Raw genomic sequence first — 15,379 nt, forward strand, 5'->3', positions numbered from 1 at the left:
GAATGGAATGGAATGGAATGGAATGGAATGGAATGGAACGGAACAGAACAGAATAGAATAGAATAGAATAGAATAGAATAGAATAGAATAGAATAGAATAGAATGGTACAGAACGGAATAGAACGGAATAGAATAGAATTAGAATAGAATAGAATAGAATAGAATAGAATAGAATAGAATAGAATAGAATAGAATAGAATAGAATTAGAATAGAATAGAATGGTACATAACAGAATAGAATGGAATGGAATGGAACGGAACAGAACGGAATAGAATAGAATAGAATAGAATAGAATAGAATAGAATAGAATAGAATAGAATAGAACAGAACGGAATAGAATAGAATGGAATGGACTAGAATGGAATGGAATGAAATGGAATGGAATGGAACAGAATGGAACAAAATGGAGTAGACTGGACTGGAGTGGACTAGACTGGAGTAGACTAGACTAGACTAGAATACAATACAATAGATTTAACCAGGTTGGAGGCTCTATCCAAATAAATCCTTCCCAGGTCCAACCAGTTGATGAACAGTGGTCAATGTTTTAAGAATCCATGTTTTCTGCAATAATTCTGTGCTCTTCTAAAAGCTATTTTTTTTTTCCCCACTACAAAATGTTTTATCTGAATTCAGTCCAAGTCATAATAAGTGCTGGAGCAATTAAAGTATCAGCCACTACAAGGAGTCTTGGGAGCACAGCAGACAAGTAGGATCAGGGCTTAAGCTACTGAGATATCTTTTATGAGAAATAAAGATCTCACAAACCTCAGTTTCAAGCAAAACATTTGACATATGCTAAGCTCAAAATACTAAACTTCTCCTGCCCTCTCCCACTAAGCAAATAAAGCCCCATGAAATATTAAAACCTTGCATCTGCAGGAAGAAAGAAAACATTTTATTTCTATTTGAATTTTTTTGTTTTTTTGGTGTAGGTGCTCAAATATTTATGATAATGGGATCATAAAGTACCATGGAAAAGTTAGTGAGAAAGGTGCAGTGGGAATTCTGAGTATGACTTTGTAAACTGTCACCTTTGTTTAATCTTAAACTTCAGAGCCTCTGCAGGTTTGGTTTGGTCGTTGGCTCACACATGTCGCGGCGCAGATATCGCGGGGTAGGGAGCTGAAATCAGTGACGGGTGATGCTTTCATAATTTCATTCAGGGTTGGAAGGGACCACAAGGATCATCTAGTTCCAACCCCCCTGCCATGGGCAGGGACACCCCACACTAGATCAGGCTGGACAGAGCCTCATCCAGCCTGCTCTTAAACACCTCCAGGGACAGGGCCTTGACCACCTCCCTGGATAACCCATTCCAGGGTTTCACCACTCTCATGGTGAAGAACCTCCTCCTCACATCCAGCCTGAATCTCCCCACCTCCAGCTTCATTCCATTCCTCCTAGTCCTATCACTACCTGAGATCCTGAGAAGTCCTTCCTCAGCCTTCCTGTAGGCCCCCTTCAGATACTGGAAGGCCACAATTAGGTCACCTCGGAGCCTTCTCTTCTGCAGACTGAACAGCCCCAACTCCTTCAGTCTGTCCTCACAGGAGAGGTGGTCCAGCCCTCTGCTCATCCTTGTGGCCCTTCTCTGGACATGTTCCAGCACCTCCACATCCCTCTTGTAATAGGGGCTCCAGAACTGGACACAGTACTCCAGGTGGGGTCTCACCAGGGCTGAACAGAGGGGGAGGATCACCTCCCTCGACCTGCTAGCCACACTTCTCCTGATGCAGCCCAGGATCTGATTGGCTTTGCGGGCTGCAAGTGCACATTGAGAGCTCATGTTGAGCTTTTTGTCCACCAGCACCCCCAAGTCTCTCTCCTCAGGGCTACTTTCCAGCCAGTCACTGCCCAGCCTGGATTTGTGCCTGGGATTGCCTCAACCCAGATGCAGGACCCTGCACTTGCTCTTATTGAACTTCATGAGGTTGGCTTGTGCCCACCTCTCCAGCCTGTCAAGGTCTGCACCACAATCAATTAAATTCCTTTTACTCAATTCTTGTAACCATTACCCTTCTAAAGAAAAGAACAAAACAGAAATGAACAAGCCTTTTAAATATTTTTCTTTCTTTTATTAACACATACTATTAAGTGGGTAAGTGCCCTAAGTGTATTTTAATTGAATTTAGGTTTCACAGCAACATTTTTCCCCCTACTAATTAAATGCCAGTTTGTTATTAAGAAAATATTTATTGAAGTTGAACTTGGTGATAGATGCATATCTATCACGTCACTGTTAAACCTCATTAAATAGTGGTTTAATTGCAATTTGTTTTTAATTACCATTCATTAGGCATATTATTGAATCTAAATTGCATGCTTATGAAAGACGGCGTTGCCGGTACAAGTGGCTGAGGCCTGTAACTGCTGCCTCGCTTCTAGGTTCCCATCATTTGAGGTGTGCAGGGTGAAAGTTTGATCTATTTACATTGTTTCTAGCAGTGAGCCCTTCCTCCCTTGCTGCCTGCATCTCCCAGGTTGAAGGAGTTGGGGTTCCTTAGCCAGGAGAAGAGGAGGCTTAGGGGAGACCTTATTGCTGTCTACAACTACCTGAAGGGAAGTTGTAGCCAGGTAGGGGTTGGTCTCTTCTCCCAGGCAACCAGCACTACAAAAAGAGTACACAGTCTCAAGCTGCACCAGGGGAAGTTTAGGCTTGAAGTGAGGAGAAAGTTCTTCCCAGAAATAGTAATTGGCTATTGGAATGTGCTGTCCAGAGAGGTGGTGGAGTCACCGTCCCTGGAGGTGTTCAAAAAAGATCAGATGTGGCCATGGTTTAGTTGTCAGGAGGTGTTAGGTAATAGGTTGGACTTGATTAGAGGTGTTTGGGAGGAGACTTGATGGGGTGCTTGGTTGTATGGTTTAGTTGATTTGGTGGTGTTGGATGATGGGTTGAATGCAGTGATCTTGAAGGTCTCTTCCAACCTGGTCTGTTCCGTTCCATTCTGCTCTATTCTGTTCCGTTCCATTCTATTCTGCTCCGTTCTATTCTATTCTGCTCCGTTCTATTCTATTCTGCTCCGTTCTATTCTACTCTACTCTACTCTACTCTACTCTACCCTACCCTACCCTACCCTATCCTATCCTATCTCTGAGGTCTTTTCCAACCTTGTTGATTCTATGATTCTATCTTTATTAGACAGGATTAGTAGCATTGGAGGCAGTCAGTAGACATAAAAGGAAAATAAGGTATGGAACACGGTGACAAAACAGCTCTTTGGGCAATGAGGAAGCTGAAGCAAAGAGGGAGCACAAGCAGGGAAAACAGAAGTCAAACAGGGCTTTGAAACCAATTATCTAAATTAAATGAAGTAGAGGATGGGGACTGGATGCCTGAAGGATGCTGAGGAATATGGCTAATGATGTGCAGAGCTTTTTCTCTTTGGCTTGTTATGGCAAGTCTGGCCAGGGTCAGTTACTGTTAGCATCTGATGACAGCCTGGTGGCTTTTCAGCAAAAGGAGCCCCTGGTCTCAGTCCTGTGGTGCATGGCTATTGTGGACAGGTCTGGTCCCCAAGACTGGATGTGCTGCTTGGTGTTTCTGTAATATCAATTATAAAATAATTGCATAGACAGCCCAGTGCCTTTCTGTTGGTTTAATTGTTTTAGTCCCCCCCGCCCCGCTCCAGAAGCAGTGCTACCCCTCTTTAGATCTGTCCCTCAGTAAAACAGCCTTATAGGATAGGTGAACTTGCTTTTCTTTAGTTATATTTGCCAGTTTTCTTTGTCCATGAATCTACAGGAAGCTGAAAAATCCTGAAATTGGTTTTCCTTTCTAAGGTCATCAGTTCTGTCACCAAAAAGACCTTTCTGAGTTGTGTTTTTAAAAGCTGGATATGTGTTTGGGGTGCTGGTGGGGGGGTGTGTGTGGTGTGCCAGTATTAAAAGAAGAGTCTTTTGGATGCTTTCATCTAGGAGTGCCAGAAAGCAGGAAAGGCTGGGAAAGAGGATGAGTGTGCTCTTCTGATGGTGACCAGCTCAATAGCACCAGTTAGCAAACTGGAGAGCTATTTCCAAGCCAGATGGAGGGGCGGTGATAGACAAAAGGCATGGTCCTGCATGGGGTGTAGTGTTTATGTCCTCTAGGATGCTGGTGTCTGACCCCATCAGAGCACCCAGGGAGAAGCTCATGGGCAAAAAGACAGTTGTGCGATGGAAATGCCTACCACCCAGAGAGGTGGTAGGTGCCCCATCCCTAGCAACCTTCAAGGTCAGGTGGGACATGGCTTTGAGCAACCTGATCTAGTTAAAGATGTCCCTGCTTACTGCTGGGGAGTTGGATCAGCTGACCTTTGAAAGATGCCTCCCAACCCAAGCCAATCTGTGATTCTGTGAAACAGCTGAAGTAGCCCTGGTGTATCACAGACTTTCTCATGGGCTGGATAAAGCAGCACACTACAGCTCTGTACATTGACACTCTTTGGCTTTGGTTCTCTGTGCACTGAGAATGGTTTTATGTCCGGTTGTCTCCATTGACTCTGGTGGATTATGTCCAAATCACAGCACAGTTTAAATGGGATGCAGGACTCCTTTTCTCCTCTTTCCAAGTCATGAATCTCTTTCAAAATCTTCTGTACCAGATGTTACAGCTGTAACCCTTTGCCTCCTGGCAAACCAAAGTATCTTCTCTCATGTCTGTGTCACAGTAGGCAAGGTCCTAGCATTGGTGCCTCTATCTGCCTCTGGATCTTCTGCTCATAAAACACTTAGTTATACAACGTTTTGTTGGCAGATGAGTATCTGCCATGAAAGAGCCATTTCCATTCCAATACAACAGTGCTTTTATATGGACTGAAGTCCATGTTGTGCAAGCCTTTTGCACAGTGATTCATTATGCTGTCTTGCTTCTTGATATGCTGAATCATGGGATGACACTCTGCCAGCCTCTTTTGTATGCCAGCAATAGCTTGCTCATGTTTCAAAGACAGAAAAGACTGCAGAATCACTACAGTTCAGGGAGCCTGAACATTTGGCTGAGAGTAGGTCTCAGCAGGCTTTAATCTCCTCCATTCAGATGGGGAACTTACCTTTCAGCCCCTACTGTCTTTAGATGTCTAGGAAATTGCATATGGCTTGCTCGTCTTCACAAAGCTGGAGAAGACCCTAGATTCCTGCTCCCTCTAAAGAGGACTCAATCAGCCACTTCTGAACTGTGGCCCCTTAACTGAGAGAACACAAGTCAGTCCACCTCTCCATGGAACACTATCTTCATTCAAAGGCTTGACCTAGCAGGAACATGGAACCGTGGAGAAGACTTTGGAAACAACCACACAGAGACAGAGGTGGCTGCTGCGGGATTTCCTGACATCATCTCCTGCATTTCAATGTGAGGAGGCAGCTAAATTAAGGCCTTCCCTACTGCAGTGGTCACAATACTCTCTGTTTCTCTGTGTTCTTCCATGACTCCTGAGCATGCTAGGTGCTGGCTTACAGGACAGCTTTTTATTTCCCATTACTCAGGGGTTTGGTGATGACTTCTAGCTTCTGTTTTAAAACTTAGCTTACTTGTTGTCAGCTATGCACAGGAACCTTGCAGCAGCAAATGGCACTTCCCTTGGCCTGTCTGGAGTCCTTTCTGACTGCTTTTTGTTCAGAGTTTCTAATTGCAACTATTTATCTATTTAACTATTTATTGTGGCCTTCCAGCATCTTAAGGGGGCTACAAGAAAGCTGGGCAGGGACCTTGTAGGGTGTCAGGGAGTGATAGGACTAGGGGGAATGAAAAAAAAAAAAGAAGAAATGTGTAGATTCAGATTGGATGTTAAGAAGAAGTTTTTCACCAGGAGGGTGGTGAGACACTGGCACAGGTTGCCCAGGAAGATGGTAGAAGCCTCATCCCTGGAGGTTTTTAAGGCCAGGCTGGATGTGGCTCTGGGCAACCTGCTCCAGTGTGAGGTGTCCCTGCCCATGGCAGGCAGGATGGAACTGGATGATCCTTGAGGTCCCTTCCAACCCTAACAATTTTATGATTCTATCTGATCACAGAGAATTCAGAATTGGGTGAGTGCATTCACAACTCTTTGGAGAGAAGGGACACAGATTTGGTCTAAAAGGAATACATTACACTGCTTTGAAATAGGGAGCTTAATGAAAGGGATTTGCTGGTTAGACTTGATGATCTTCGAGGTCTTTTCCAACCTTAATGATTCTACTGCAATGAGCCTGTGAAATAGTCTTATATTTTTAACATATATTCTATGTGAATACTGTATTATATTTCCCAACATATTTTGGGTTGCAGCACAGCATGACCCTATGCACCTTAGGCACTTTGGACAAGGTTTTGGAAACTCATTGCTCACAGAGGGAGGTGGTTAAGCCCCATCTCTGGAGGTTTTGAAGACCAGGCTGGATGTGGCTCTGGGCAACCTGGTCTAGTGTGAGGTGTTCCTGCCTATGGCAGGGGGGTTGGAACTAGATGATCCTTGAGGTCCCTTCCTATCCTAACAATTCTATGATTCCTAGGAAGATGCTAACTCCAAATCCCAAAATTCTGTATTATGTAGATGGTGTCCTCATAGCCTTTGAGGGGGCATTTGCACATCTGATTTTTTAAGTGTAGCTATTACAACAACTTCATATGCAAAAACATCCACTAGTTTTTAAGTATTATCCCTTGACTGAAGCTTCTATAAACCAAACAGCTTCAATGTCTTTTTTCCTCCCTATGCTTATTGCGTGCTCATATTCCAGGAGAATCTGTCCATGTGTAGCTAGGCTTTGATGAGAGATATAATAAATATTGGGGTTTAAAGGGCAGCAGGTACATTTTTGTCTGACATGTAGCAAAGGTGAAGGGACTTGCTGTCTTTATTTGAGGTTGTGGGCATCTGAAGCAGTCTATCTACAACTACCTGAATGGAGGTTGCAGCCAGGTAGGAGTTGCTCTCTTCTCCTGGGTGGCCAGCACCAGAACAAGAGGACACAGTCTCAAGCTGCACCAGGGGAGGTTTAGGCTGGATGTTAGGAAGAAGTTCTTCATAGAGTGATTGGCCATTGGAATGTGCTGCCCGGGGCGGTGGTAGAGTCACCATCACTGGAGGTGTTTAAGAAGAGACTGGATGGGTCACTTGGTGCCATGGTTTAGTTGATGAGGTGGTGTTGGGTGATAGGTTGCACTTGATGATCTCGAAGGTCTTTTCCAACCTGGTTTATTTATTATCCTATCCTATCCTATCCTATCCTATCCTATCCTATCCTATCCTATCCTATCCTATCCTATCCTATCCTATCCTATCCTATCCTATCCTATCCTATCCTATCCTATCCTATCCTATCCTCTCCTATCCTATCCTATCCTCTCCTCTCCTATCCTATCCTCTCCTATCCTATCCTACCCTTCTATTCTATTCCTATGGAAGAATATATTTTCTGTAAGAGTCCTGTCTTTCCATTGGTGCTGCTAGTTCAGTGTCTCAGCCATTTGGAAGTGTCCTGCACTACTTCTCCATGTAGTTTGGTGTTTATTAGCCTGTATCTTTATTCCCTGTGTGGCACCTTCTTGTCTCCCCACCTTGTCTCATGGCCAAATGATTTTGTAGGGCTGCCCTGCCGCAGAAATGGGCCAGACAAGTCACAAGCACCGTGGATTGGTTGTATGGGGAACCACCTAGCAACACCACCACACTAATGCTGGATTGGGAAATTTGCCCTACAGGAGTTTGTCTTGATTAAAGGCTTCAGTCTGTCTTTGCAACATAAACATAGGAGCCCCCATGCTGCTCTCTGAAATTTACAGCCTATTTTCTTTTTTACTCGAGCATATTGAAGCAGAACAGAAGAAAGGATCAAAGGTACCGTAATGTTTCTATCAACAAGTACTACTTAGTTTGGTGGTGTTGGTTTTGGGTTTTGTTTTGGTTGTGCTGGTGGCTTTTTGTTTTATTTTCTTGTCTTGGATTTATTTTTTTTTTGTTCCAAACAGATCTTCTAGGCACATTAGGCTTAGATTTCCTCCTATTGCCAAATCACCAGCTGGCAACAAAATCACATATGTCTGTGTAAATACTGCAGATGAAAAGCTGAACAGGAGACTGGGAGATGATTCAAGCAGTCATATTGGCTTCTACACCTTAAAGTTTGACTGGTTTATCTGTCTATTCAGCAATGTCCTGTGCATGAAGCTGAATTACCCCAAGCTGAGATTTTATGCTGTGGTTTTCCTCCCTTCTAGTGAACTTACAGGAAAACAGATAATTCCCTGGGACTGAAACCCAAAAATTCATATTTTTTTTGGTGTTGTTTGCTCATCAGATGATGACTAATCCAGTCCTTGTTACTCAAATATAGGTGTAACTCTTGTGATGACTGATGTTATTCTGAATCATTTGCAGTTTGAGGGCCAGATGATCCTTCCTTTGAAGGTAGTGCAGCTTTGCAATTGGCTTGAGGGCTCTCTTCCTGCCTTTTTGGTGTGTTTGGATTCACCTGACAATGGAACCTCAAAATTGATGAATTTATCTTTAAAGCCAATGCTGCTGTATAGCCCTTTTCCATCTGTGGATCAACAATGGCATGGGCACCTCAGTTTGGGACCTTAAATTAACTTTCTTCATACCACTCCATATTTCCTGGGGCAAATAAACCTAACACATTGTTATTAGACAAACACATTAAAAGCTAGTGGCAATTATTTCGCTTGTAGATCATGGTGTAGGTAATAAGAAGGCAGTTTCCCCCATGCAGCCCATAATACAATGGTGCCATTTGGCTATGTTTATGCTTCTTTTTGGTCCCTGGTGAAAGAAAACTTTTAATTTTGGCTAACTACTGAGGAATGAAGGCATTTGGTCATATTTGTCTTTTCAGCTGTCCCTCATCCAGGGGAGAGAGTCCTTGGTAGAGCTGGGTAAAATACTTCCTTTTGTCAGAGCAGTGGCACAGAAACAGCCATGGAGGATTTGTCTGGAAGGGCAATTTTGCCCTCAGTCACTAAACTCTAAAGGAGCTTAATTAATGAGTGGGGAAAGAGGTCCATTATCTGGGAGGTGGAGGACTGAAATGAAAGGGGTTAAGCAGTGAATGGGCTTTGTTTCTTGCTAAAACTTTTTAATCCTTGCCTTTTCCTAACATATTCTGCTCAGGAGATTTCCCAGCTGATTTCTCAAAGCTCTCATCACTCCCAAAAGTCACACTTTTTCTGTTAAGAGGTTCTAATTCTGCTCTTTCTGCCTTGTGTTTCCCTTTTGTTTGTACTGCAACCTGGGCTGTGATGAGGGGCAGAGGGGTGTCAGTTTAGGAAACATCACTGCATACTCACAATCTGATCATTTTCCCCCCCACCTTCCCCTCTAAATTGTCCACAATAGAGAATACTTCCTGCCTAACTCACAATCATCTGCATAGAAAGATAAAATGGAAGTTAACAAGGGTCAGGTTTATGACAGGGAAAGAAGGCTGCTAATGACCATTATCTATGCCACAGGTTTAACTTCATTACTTTTGCATTAAGTTCTTAATGCCCAAAGCAATAAGCAAACTGAGTCCTGTTGAACTGTAGTAACCTAATCTTCTCTCCAAAGGAAATAGAGGGGAAAACAGAGTCATTTGACATGGCCTTTATTTCATCTTCTATTTTCCCATCCCCCATTCACATATTAGGCATGTTGGGAGTTTCTCTTCCATCTCACAGCCTTTGTCTTTTTTCTCTTTCCTTCCTTCCTGAGTTTTTCTGGCTGTCAGAAGTGGTATCTGGTGCAGAATTTACTCTGATGAGTAGGTTTAGGCTTTCTGGAATTGTGGGTCTAGGGTCTGTCACATGGAGAAATCTGCCTTTGTAATCTTTTAAAGCACAGAATCAAGCAAAATAAGTCCAGTATTAAAAGCTCTTTGTTTCAGAGGAAAGCTCAACTTGAGCTGGTCCTAGTAAGTCACATGTAGGAGAGCACAGTTGCTGGGTGTTTTGAAGCATGATCACACTTTTGCAAGGAGAGTTGAAAGTCCTGCATGACTGTATCTGAATGTGACTTGTGGCCATACACCAGCCTTGACTCCAACCATGAGTTCACCTTCTGCTTATTCTCCAGGTTGACTTCTACTGATATTTACAGCTCCAACACGCTCCACTAGATGTGTGAACAGTTTAGGTTTAGTGAGCAATGAACGAACACCAACAGAGAACTAAATCTAATTCATGATTTAGGATGAGATCAGCATTTCCATTGTTTCAGCTCTTTTCCTACTCATCCTTATTTTGTCAACTGAAAAAATAATAAATTATCTTCTTCTGGTGTGACCTGCAGACTTTTGCTCTGGAGCTGGAAAAGGAAATGCCATTGAGTAAGACAAGGGAGCACAAATGGATTTCCTAATACATGCAATTCCCAGAGCCACAATCTCAGCTTTTGGCAAAGAACGACATCAAGGGTGCATCGGTTTTGGGCTCCCCAACAGAATGAGAGGGAAAGAACCAGTGCTAGCAGGTAATTGGTGAATCTGTCTAGTGTCTAAGAGATGTATTACTGCTTACAGAAAAGTGATCCCAAGGTGGTAGTTGCCTTAGAAACATGACAGACTAGATGGAAGAAAATAATGTAAACTATGGAGAGTTAAGCAATGAACATGATAACCTGTGAAAAAAACCTATCAGCATTTCAATGTTATCTATCACCATAATACAATATTATATGGTAACCTCCACATGAGGACCTTGCACTCTGAGTTATTACTTGTTGAACACTTGTCTTGTGACCTCTTCCCTGTTCAGAATGATCAGGGTTACCAGATACTTGGGACTTGCAAAATTGTCCCTCTGGAATGACATTTTCCTGCAGTGCCACGCAAAGGGGTTTAGTTTCCCTGCCCATTTCTCTCTTGGAAATGATATATCAATGTGGGGTTTGTGCAGCCAGGAAAGTGACTACCATGAGGTCCATGAGTATTTCAGCAAGGTTTGATATATCACCCCTACAGCCATCATTTGTTTTAAGTGGTATCTCCTTTCTACAGACCTCTCTGCCTCCTGACGTCTTCACTTGACTCCGTGGCTGCTTTTATGGCTTGTACTGGTCACAGATTCTTCTTCAGCTTGCTAACATCCTCATCACTGCTCTTCCAGGTAAGACTTTTTAGAATGGGAGTCAAGTGAGCTACAGGGCATGCCAATTCAAGCTGCTGGGAATGCCACAAGTAGGAAGCAGTGAATGGTGGATGTCACACCAGGTACATGCAAATGAAAGAAAATTAAATGGTCTTTATGGTGTCTTTGGTACAGACTTGCTGGGCTTTGCCTCCCTTCTGTGGGAGGAAAGGGAGTGTGTTTCATGCCTGCACTGGGCTTTTTAATATTGCTGACTGTCAAACTCAAATGTCTCTCATTTGGATAAGTTTCTGGCCTTTTCCACTTCTCACCTCATGCTTTTTCCTGTTGGTAACATCTCCTGAGGCTTTTCAGCTTGCCTGGGATTTGCAGAGAACCCAAGTTTATCAAGATACCATTACTGAGTTCTGCAAGAAACAAACCAACCCCCAAAGCCTTTTGTTCTGCTAAAACAAACTAGCCCTTCCATAAAATAATTGAGGTGAATGCTTTTAAATTCCAGTTGTGGTCTCCTTTCAGACATAAGAAACAACATCACTGGATGCCAAATGGGTATTGAGCCACTGAAAACTTATTTTTTTGGAACAAACAAGCTGCCACAGTTCTGAAGCTCAGGGTGAAGAGGGCTTAGGGACAAGTAACACTGTTTTCTAGGAGCACACAGAAGATCAAGAGTCCCTGTGAAGCGAACTGTATCTGATTCAACACAGCCTGCAACATTAAATCTAGCTGAGCTTAAGCATTTAATTGCTGCAGATGTTCAGGAGATACTCTGTGAAGCATCTCCTATCGGGGTCCTTTGGACAGATGCTGTTTGCTTTGACACTCCATCTGTCACTTGGTAATAATCACTGAAGCTTTAACTAGCATAACCCTGCAGGGCTGCCATCAAGGCATGGCATGTAAGAGGTTAAAAATAAGGCCAAGGTCGTGGCATGCTAGAGGGTCAGTGAGTGATGATTGCCACTTCTTGCTCTCCATGATTTTCAGCAGAGAGCTTTGTCATAGAATCATTTAGACTGCAAAAGACCGATAAGATCATGAAGTCCAACTATTATCTAACTCTACCAAGTCTGATGCTAAACCATGGCCCTTGGCGCCACAGCTCTGCTTCTTTGTATTGCTACACAAGCACTTTGATCTTGCTCTCTGGAAGATCACAGTATCACAGTATCACAGTATCACTTAGGTTGGAAAGGACCTTGAGGATCATCGAGTCCAACCTATCAACACAGGCCCCATGACTAGACCATGGCACCAAGTGCCATGTCCAATCTCCTCTTGAACGTCTCCAGGGTCGATGACTCTTCTCATACCAATGATATCAGTCCCATAGCTTGTTAGATCCTTATATTTGGGGTGTGTTGGAGATGAGCAAGATATAGCAGCAATTAATGGACATGTCTTCAACCAAATGAAAAACTCAATGGTCTTATGCCAACAGCGATGTTGTATTGCTATGGATATGGGACACCATTGGGATCAACCAAAAGACAGCATAGTTATTAACTGACCTCAGAGAAGCATAGTGCCTTTTCTTGTAGTACATTTTCTTTCATGTTGCCATTTTTGCTCCTGCTGTGTCTGAAAGACCTACACATAGAGAGGCTGTAAATAGCCTTGGCAATGGTGCTGTTGAGTGTTAGGATGCCTTGCTCTGCACTTTGCTGATATTGGCAGCCAGCTTGTCCCCTGTACTGCAGCCCCCAGCCCTGCTAGCACCACCTGTGACAAAGCCAAAGGGTACCAAATTTTCATTCATTGTATGACATTCAGTTCTGCACACATCTGATTTCAAATCTGAACATAAGCTATTAACTGAAAGGGAGCTATTACCTCCATTTGTTGTCTTATAAGGGAAATGAAACTGGTTTGGTCGGCTGTGATTTGCCTAAACTCATGCTGACCGCTTACAGGTTTGGCCTTTTCCATGTTTTGAGGGCCACATGGTTCCTTTGCTTGGTTTGTTTTCATCAGGTTCAGGTTCTGAGTAATGGATCTGTTAATTAAGATATTGTTATAACATAAAGTTTATTTTCTGGAGTCTTCCTTCTTCCAAGGCATGCTGAAAGCATTTGTTTCCCAGTTTGAGATCTCTTAGATGGGAATTGCTTAGGTGTATTGTAATGAAAATTGCCTTCCTCTGGTGGTAGTCTTCTGCATTTCAATGTTAGCTCTAAGCATAAATTCCATTTTGAGCTTCCTTTAAAATTCAGATTTACTCTGCTTTGTGCATTATCTTACTTGCTTTTAATAGGTTTCTGCCATTTGTTAGTGTAGATAAGTTGTCTGACCAGTACCAGCTCTTCTCCTGACTTTTGGGTAGTGGCATTTAGGACTTTTACTAAGATATTCATGAACAATTCCTAGCACTGTGTGGTCAGTGAGACTTCATCTCTTGGCTGAACTGCCCATAACCATTTCACATGGGTAGGAGCTTTTCAGGGCCCTGGGTATGTATCATTACTAGCTTATGTGATTTGATCTTGCTGCCTGTAAAAAGAGTGATTGATTCAATTAATTGTACTTGTTACCACTGTTTGGGAGATCAGTTCCTCTGTTTGTCAGGAGTAAGTTGGTAGAGATTTTCCTCAGACTGATGACATCTCTGCCACCTTGATGGTTCACATCTGGATATTTAGTAGCTGTAAGAGGGTTGGCATCAGCCTTTCATTGGTACACCTTGAAGTTAATGGATTACCTTTTCACCTTGCACTTGTATTGGTCATTCTGCTTTCTAGCATGATGGTAGTGGATGACAACTGATGGCAGAGAATCGTAGAATTGTCAGGATTGGAAGGGACCTCAAGGATTGTTGAGTTTCAACCCCCCTGCCATGGGCAGGGACACCTCACACTGGAGCAGGTTGCTCAGAGCCACATCCAGCCTGGCCTTAAAAACCTCCAGGGATGAGGCTTCTACCACCTGCTGGGTAACCTGTTCCAGTGTCTCTCCACCCTCATGGTGCTCAGGACAGTGAGTTGTTTTTTCCACTTTTGGGTTATTTTGTTTGGTTATGTTTGTACCTCTTTTCTTCTTCTTTTTTTTTCCTTTGACTCTTAGTGACTGGGTTACAGGTGATGCCATCTTTCCCACTCATCATTTGCTTCTAATACCTGGCCTCTGCCTAAATAGATTCTAACCAGTGATTTAGACGTTTAGTCATGCAAATTGTTCTACAAGGTTCAGTAACGGTAGCTAGGTCAAATTAACACTCATAAATGACTAATTCTAATTCCTCTTGTTTATTACCCAGGTTTTTGGCTTAGGTGTGTAGTTCATGAAGTAAGCTCTCCTGCCCATCTTCTTGCATTCAGTGCCTTCCTGGCCATAGTCTCCAATGGGAATCCATCAAGGGCAGGGTTTCCTGATGTCTCTGCTTGTAGAAAAAGAAATTCTTCCCCATGAGGGTGATGAGACACTGGCACAGGTTGCCCAGGGAGGTGGTGCAAGCCTCATCCCTGGAGGTTTTGAAGGCCAGGCTCGATGTGGCTGTGAGCAACCTGCTGTGGTGTGAGGTGTCCCTGGCCATGGCGGGGAGTTGGAGCTGGATGACCCTTGAGGTCCCCTCCAACCCTGACAATTCTATAATTCTATGATGGCTGGGTGCTCTCCTCATCTCCCTGGGGCCCTTCCAAGTGACAGCTGAGCATTACAGCACAAGGTGTTACTATCTCTGCTATTCCTGTCTTGCATCTAAACTGAGAGCTAAGAGATAGAGGTCAAGGGCTCCCGTTATGAGTTTTCTTTTGTCCTATAACATTGAATCTTGTCTCTGATCTCTGTCCTCCTGAACTGTCAGATTATTGTGTCTTGTCATTTTTTGGTCTCTATCCCCTATTGAAAGAGACATCTGACTCCAAGGGGTGTGCAATCCATTCAGGAGATCAATTACCCTTGTTCAGTGCCCCTTCTGGAGCTTTTTTCTTGTATCCCACCTTACCATGGCTGATTTCTGACACTGCTTGTCCTTTATACAGATTTTCTTCAGTTCATCATCAGAAAGGGAATTTTTATTTTCCTATTAAGTGATTGCTGCTGCTGCTCCTCATCCCAGGATTTAAATAGACTGTCTTTTTTTTCCCTGTTTTTACTGAAATCACACAATATAGCAGAAAACCAAGCCCATACACTGTCAAATGGAGACACTCTTGCAGTGTGGTGACCCTCTTTCTGTCACCTGCCACATTTTTCATGTTCAACCTACAGCTACGAAACCATTCCTCCCCCCTCCCCCCCCACTTCTCTTTGAACAACAAAGTCCAAAGAACAGTCCTTGGTTTGATGCCTGTCTCAATTTGCAGCACATCCTTGGACAGAAATGACACTGATGACAG

The 15,379-nt window shown here is 43.3% G+C and overlaps 1 long non-coding RNA gene across 3 annotated transcripts in view; it reads left to right on the plus strand.

Annotated features, from left to right (window-relative positions):
- Positions 1-7,509: 7,509 nt before the first annotated feature.
- LOC137446839 (uncharacterized) overlaps positions 7,510-15,379 on the plus strand; it is a 57,169-nt gene continuing 49,299 nt past the window's right edge. For all 3 annotated transcript variants that reach the window (XR_010988736.1, XR_010988737.1, XR_010988735.1), the window contains exons 1-3: positions 7,510-7,797; positions 10,246-10,425; positions 10,952-11,060. This is a non-coding gene — a long non-coding RNA (uncharacterized lncRNA). The remainder of the gene's footprint in view (positions 7,798-10,245; positions 10,426-10,951; positions 11,061-15,379) is intronic.

This window comes from Melanerpes formicivorus, unplaced genomic scaffold, assembly GCF_026170545.1.
Source record: "Melanerpes formicivorus ecotype bairdi unplaced genomic scaffold, bMelFor1.0.p_v2 SCAF_19, whole genome shotgun sequence".
Classification (NCBI taxonomy): Eukaryota; Metazoa; Chordata; class Aves; order Piciformes; family Picidae; genus Melanerpes; species Melanerpes formicivorus.